The 7,500-nt window shown below is 40.5% G+C and overlaps 1 protein-coding gene and 1 long non-coding RNA gene across 5 annotated transcripts in view; both read left to right on the forward strand.

Moving 5' to 3' along the window:
• The window catches only part of cbfa2t3 (CBFA2/RUNX1 partner transcriptional co-repressor 3), a 54,106-nt gene that overhangs the window by 912 nt on the left and 45,694 nt on the right, over positions 1–7,500 (forward strand). The window lies entirely within an intron of this gene.
• On the forward strand, positions 845–4,760 carry LOC125146189. 2 transcript variants are annotated; one of them, XR_007144688.1, is made up of 2 exons: positions 845–1,271; positions 4,195–4,760. It is a non-coding gene; the product is annotated as an uncharacterized LOC125146189 (long non-coding RNA). The 2 variants fall into 2 exon arrangements; XR_007144686.1 differs by having other exon boundaries at positions 845–1,260.

Raw genomic sequence — 7,500 nt, forward strand, 5'->3', positions numbered from 1 at the left:
GATTCAAATATTGCTCTTTTGAAAGGAGGAAATGTTACACGGTTGAACTAAAGGAAAACAAAACTATACTATAAAACTATCGAACAGCTCCGAAGTGCTGATGTAGATATTGATTAGTCATGCAGATGCCCCACAACTCACCCTTATCCCTGATATCTGAGTATGCTAAATCAGCATCCAGGACCAACCGTAAGGGACAGTTCTCTGATTGGATGTTCACATTCACATATTAGAGCTGGGGCAAAGGAAAGCAAATGAAACAACAGTAACAAGATCAGACACAATGGCTATGTCTCGGTCAGCCCTCTAGCTCCCTAGGCCGTGAATCGGTATATCGTGTACACGAGCTGATGCACTGGTAAGTAGTCTGGTTCACTATAAACTGGGACAATGAAGATTCCAGTCAATCACTGTAAAACGTACAAAATATTCACTTATTATTTTTCATAGAAATTGGTTAGCATAAACACGTGAAATTTCTGTCCTGTACTTTAGCATTCAGTAGAAACCCTTATCCCGTTTGACTTACAATATATCTCACTTATGTAGTTAAGGCTTTGCTTAAAGGCCCAACAGAGGAAGCTGGGACTTCTGTCACAACCTTCTACTCAGGAGGCCAAACTTTATACCACTTGCCAACCACATATTCTTATGCAAATACGAGCTCATGTCCTCATGTATATGTATATATACTGACATATTTATCAGCACTTTTGCACTTTTGCACTTTCTATCTATCTATCTATCTATCTATCTATCTATCTATCTATCTATCTATCTATCTATCTATCTATCTATCTATCTATCTATCTATCTATCTATCTATCTATCTATTTGTCTGTCTGTCTGTCTGTCTGTCTGTCTGTCTATCTATCTATCTATCTATCTATCTATCTATCTATCTATCTATCTATCTATCTGTTTGTTTGCATGTCTGTCAGTCTGTCTGTCTATACTGACATTCGTAGGCCAAGATGATTTCATCCTCCATTTTTTAAGCTGAGAGGCTTCAGAAAATATGATGTCACTTCCTGTAAATAAACAAAGTGACCATCGATGATCCCTGGTTTTTGCAGTGCATTGTGGGATTTTTAGGAAGTAAAAGTTCAACTGAACCGGCAATAATTTACTTGCTAGAGAAAGGCAGAACTTAAAATGAACGAATCCCTGGCCAGGGCCCTGACGTCTGCACTACAGAGCTGATCGAGATGATCGAGACGCAGCCAACGTGTCATACTGAGAAATGGATTTAGCTCACAGGTGTCAATATGGTATCTTTTCTAGTTTATTCAACTGCTTTAAATATGTGGAAATAGCCAATAGAGCAGATACTGGCTATTTGGAAGATTTTAACATATGTTTATGTAGTATATCATACATATGTTTAGCAGTATATCATTTTTGCAATACTGGGTCTTTCTCTTTTCTCTTTCAGTTGGATTAAGACACTTAAGAGGGAAAAAAGAAACTTTTTAAAAATTAACTCATTCAAGTTTTAGTATAAAACAAACTTGTGTAACTGAGCGAAGGGATTCTTTCATGTGAAGGCAACCCTGAAATTATGAGTCGGTATTTAAAAGTATTCAGACCAAGAGTGAAAATGACCTAATTCTATCTAGTAACCTTTACATGGAAACTTTACTAGTCCCTTTGTGTTAAGTAGCTGAGTTGAGTGGCACTGCTGCTTTCTATGTAACACTTCCTGAGGCGTTTATAACTGGATCTACAGCAGAGATGGGGGACTCGAGTCATATGACTTGACTCGAGTCAGACTTAAGTCGCAAATTTGAGACTTGAGACTTGCTTGACAAATATAAAAAAAAACTCGACTTGACTTTGACTTGACATTCATGACTTGAGACTTACTTGTGACTTGCACATGTGTGACTTACTCAAACCTGATCTACAGCGTGTCATGTGGAAGTTCCAAAAAAAAGTCAGAAATCTTTGAGTGTAGTTTTCAGATTGTCAGTGTTGAAGTGTTGGGCATTACCTGTGGCTCTGTGTGTTCTTCAGTTATTGTGTGTGTGTCTCTGATAAGTGTTGTATAATTAGGTTCAGTTGTAAGCAGACGCTGTAGCAGTGCGATAAACAGTAAGGCACAAACGTTAAACCCCGACCTCAGGCGGCTGCACCGGATGGGCCGGGGTCTTGTAAACACACCTGCTACACACCCGTCTCCCACCGTGCTAACCTGTCAGAGATGTGGTGGGAGAGCAGGGCATGATGGGAGGTGTAGTTTGTTGTGTGATGAGGAGGTGGGGCTTCCCAAGAGGGAGCAGATGTGTTAGAGCTTAAGCACAGCTGTGCAGGCTGATAACGAAGGCAGGAAGATGTCGGCATGCGGGATCCTCTTATCGCGCGCACACACACACACACACACACACACACACACACACACACACACACACACACACACACACACACACACACACACACACACACACACACACACACACACACACACACACACACACACACACACATACAGAGAGAGAAAGAGAGAGGTGTGAAAGGATGGCAAGATGGTGAATTCACTGGAAAGTGCAATAATGTGTGTGGGGGGGTTTCAAGATGATTAGTCAGAGATGGATGGACTCGTTAGGAGACGATGAAATGACACAATGCACACGACACAAAAATAAATCCATGGGTTGCTGTGGTCACTAGCAGTGAGCTAAATCCTAGCTTAGTGTCTTTCACAGGTTTGTTTTAATGCCAACTTTACATTATTTCTCCTTTTGAGAAGGTCTTTCATTAGCTACTCTGCTGCCTTGATGTATTTTTATCTTTATTGTATTTCTGAACACATTGTATAAATCTGACATCATCCTCAACCTTCCAGTTCACATTTTACTGTCACTTAGAAAATCCCTAAATTATTTTGTATATTGTCCTAATGTGTGAGAAGGAAAACACACATATTTAAGTGTGTGTGTGGGTGGGTGGATGTGTGTGTGCGTGTGTGTGCGTGTGTATGTGTGTGTGTGTGTGTGTGTGTGGATGTGTGTGTGTGCGAGGAAACAGTTAGCCTTCCTATTTCTGTTTCCTGCGCACTCGTTCTGCGGTCTCTATGTGGAACAGATGTTCACAACTCGATACTGCGTTGCATCCCCCAGTTCCCTGCTATCTTCAGTCCCAGCACTGCCAACTGCCAGCTCACTCTCTCTCTCACACACACACACACACACACACACACACATACACATACACACAGTGTGTGAGTCAGGGTCTACCTATCAACACACACACACATTCCTGTGAAGACGTTCAGCTCCACAGCTGTTCACTAACACACTAAATAATGCCGTTCATTTTAAAACCTGCGGTGTTCAGCTCGGAGAGTTACTGAACTGTAGCTTGCAGATGAACAGTCTGTCTTCTTCGTTCTGTCTCTCGTTCTTTCTGTCTTTCTGTATCTCGTTCTGTCTTACCAGCTTCTTCTTCTTTTCATTTTTATATCTCTGCAATGGAGTGCTCTTTCTTATTTCTTTTTCATTCCTTTCTCTACAGTCCCTGAAAAAAGATGGTGATTCTGAAATTAATTCTGACTTAAAGAGATCTTATTCTGGGTTTCACGCTGATTTAGAGTGATCTGATTCTTGGTCTGATCCTGATTCGGAGTAATCTCATTCTGGGTGTGGTTCTGATTCAGATTGATCTGATTCTGGGTGTGGTTCTGATTCAGATTTAGATGATTTCTCCCTTTCTCCCATGTTCTTAATTAACATGTCACAGAGCTGTTACACAAGTTCCTTTCATGGCTAATTCTCTCCTCATTTTCGTGACTCAGGGAAGAGGGATAAAAATTGAGACAGAACGATGCAGACAGATGAAGAAACGATGTGGAACCACATCTGCCTCTGCAAAGTCATCACATTCTTAGTCTTAGTGTAAAGGCGTCTGTTGTTGCCTTTAGCCATCTGCTCATTAGATAAACTCCTTTACAAAGACTCTCCTTAAAATAACTATCATTTACATGGCTGCCTGTAGCCCCAACTCAATAGGACAGTGAATGCAAGAGAGCGTGGACGAGGACAATAGTGCTGCTGCTCTCCGAGTCTTATCTCTGTCTAACACGCAGGCTGCTGTACGAAAGGATTTACAATGTGGATGCTGACGAAAGGGCAGCGAGCCTGCAGGACTCTCTCTGTCTCTCTCACTATCTGTCTCTCCATCCCTGTGTCTCTGTAGAGAAAGACCATCATTTCCACATTTCCATCCTGATACAATGCAACGCCATCAGAGCCCATCTCTGCATGCTGCCTCTCCAGCTATCAGATGGAGACAAAAGGCAGGGAATAGAGAAAGAGACAGGAAGGACAATAGAGTGGAAGGACGCACAGGTGCTCTGAATGCCATTGGGTCGAGGTCGAGGTGGAAGAATGTGCCAGCCATTTAACATATAGAGAGACATTTAAATCTTGGGCAAACATTAGAAGGTTGTAAAAGGGTTACAAGGTTAAGAGTTGCTGTGGAGAATAGAGAGGAAGAACTGAATTGCATTAAGAGAAAAATAGAGGGAGAGGAATATATCTAAGAACAAGTGCACACATCAGAAATACACACACACACACACACACACACACACACACACACACACACACACACTGGCAAATATTTTACTGTTTCTTATGTTTTCCTGTTGAGTGATTATTATTATTATTACTTTTTTTTTGACAGATTTGGCTTTTCTTTTTTTTACAATTATTATTATTAATTTGATACGAATTTTAGTAAATTGTCTTTGACAACTGAGAGACCGCTCCTCCTTTTTTGGGATTGATGTACAGAGGCCACACCCTCCTTCATTAGGATTGATTCATACAGACCACACCTCCTTCATTAAGATTCATTCATACAGGCCACACCTCCTTCATTAGGATTCATTCATACAGGCCACACCTCCTTCATTAGGATTCATTCATACAGGCCACACCTTTTTTAATGAGACTGATGCACAGAGACCACACCTCCTTCAGTGAGACTGATGCACAGAGACCACACCTCCTTCAGTGAGACTGATGCACAGAGACCACACCTCCTTCAGTGAGACTGATGCACAGAGACCACACCTCCTTTAGTGAGACTGATGCACAGAGACCACACCTCCTTTAGTGAGACTGATGCACAGAGACCACGCCTCCTTCACTGGAATTACCAGGCTACATCTTTCTCATTCAGAATGAACTACTAGTAGGTTTTATGCAAATTGTAGCACTTAATAATTACTGAACAGTTTTCTTTTTTCTTCCAGTTCTAAGGTTTATTGTTAGAACCTTACATCAGCAATTGAGATGTTAATTGTCCCAATGCATGATATAGTATGTAAACCATTTACATCTTTACAGAATCCCCTGTTTTCATTTTCCTGATGCATTATATATCTCCCAAGCTTTAGAGATTGCTAAACCATGATAAGAAAAAGAAAGATATAACCAGGGTGAGCGGAGGAAATGAAGGGGGAGATGTAGAAATAGAAAGAGATGTGAGAGATGTCATGGTGCAGGACAAGTGTACTGCAGCTGTCACAGCAACAAAAGCCCAAATTACACAGGGAGTGGAGGAGCTGTCACACACTGACACACTGTCCTCTAGCACAAACACACATCTGTCAATCACAAGCATCACTGTAACCCAGACACACACACACACCCACACACCCATACACACATGAACCTGACTCACAGAAATTCCCACAATACTCACAGAAACACACAACTACTGTATATACACAACCTGACAATACACACATTTGACTCATATTAGTCCCAGAATAAGGGTTATGATTAAGTTTTTATTGTGTCTTTATTTTTTCTTTTTTAAATGTATATTTACAGAATATACAAATATTTATTTTGCTGGATCTGACATTCAAGAATATTTATCTATGTCACTTTTGTAGATTGAGACTGAGAAGGAGAAGGAGAATTTAGTCAGTCTTTATACAGTTACGTTAGAGTCAGTCTTTATACAGTTACATTTGGCACAACAAACAAGAGACCGGACAAATAGAGTTATGAGAGACTGGATCTGATTATCTGTTCAGTCTGAAGAGTGTGTGTTATAGTGCTACTGCAGTATTGTGTCGTCAGGGTGTGTGGCCTGTCCGAGCAGGAATGGAAGGTCTACAAATCCCTGGAGCAGAAAGTGGGCCATAAACCCTTCAACACCCTACAGGACACACACCCATCCATCACCCCGACTCACACCAGGCTGACTAGCTACATGTACTGTAGCTCCAGCAAGCTCTCTCTCTCTCTCTCTCTCTCTCTCTCTCTCTCTCTCTCTCTCTCTCTCTCTCTCTCTCTCTCTCTCTCTCTCTCTCTCTCTCTCTCTCTCTCTCTCTCTTTGTATGTGTTGTGTGTGTGTGTGTGTGTGTGTGTGTGTGTGTGTGTGTGTGTGTGTGTGTGTGTGTGTGTGTGTGTGTGTGTGTGTGTGTGTGCATTCAGCTCAGTATTCTTGAAATTTCCAAACACAAATCCAGTATTCAGACATTATGATCATCTGATACTGATGCAATACTATAGTGATAGTGATACTGAAATGTTCTCAGTTTCTTGCTCCCAGATCTGCCAAAATACACTTAGTGTCTGAAGTTCTAATAAATATACTTAAGTCCTTCTAAATATTCGTACAATTTCTTTTCTCTTATGACAAATCCTATACAGACCCTGAGATAAACATGTATAAAAATGAAGGCAATTTAAGCTATGATAAAGATTCAGGTTACTGAGGGATTTAACTAGCACACACACACACACACACACACACACACACACACACACACACACACACACTGAAATTCACAAAGATGTCCCTGAGATGTCCCTGCATATAAAAGTTCTTGTCAGTTTGGAGTAGATACCCTGACACAGCACTAAGTGTGAATACCAATACACAATGTGTGACAGAGACTCACAGCAGCCGAGGAACATCATATTACAGAGTACTTATTTGTGTCTATTTGTGTAAAGAATCCATTTGCAATATTGTGTCATAAGACTCAGTATTAAACATTTCTCTAAAAGCTTCTGATGATGCTACACTCCAATGTCCTTTCTTACACCAAACCCAATACTGCAGTGGTGTAAATGAACTGTGTGGTATTGTGTGTATAAAATGTGTAAGCTCCCACAACGTATTTAAAGTTTGGTGTTAACGTTTCCTGTACTTGAATCTCTGCTGCAAGCTATTCTTTTTCTTTTCTGGAGATTATTTAGATTTATTTATGAAGATGCCTCTCATATGGAATATCTACCAACAGCGAGAGAATTTTCAAGTTCAGATAACAGTTGATTGTGAGAATGTTTCAGTGCGGCCAAGTGATAACTGCACAGTAAAAGCTGTCACTGTTTGAAAAATATTTAGCAGAAATTTAAATGTAAATCATTTTTATTTCTTTTTATGCATCTTTTAATGTATAAAGCCATTCTAAACACAACCTAAAACGAGGATCATTTTAGTCTGCAGGGATGTGGTTTTTCCCCTCAAACAAAA

Source organism: Tachysurus fulvidraco, chromosome 1 (genome assembly GCF_022655615.1).
Source record: "Tachysurus fulvidraco isolate hzauxx_2018 chromosome 1, HZAU_PFXX_2.0, whole genome shotgun sequence".
NCBI classification, from domain to species: Eukaryota; Metazoa; Chordata; class Actinopteri; order Siluriformes; family Bagridae; genus Tachysurus; species Tachysurus fulvidraco.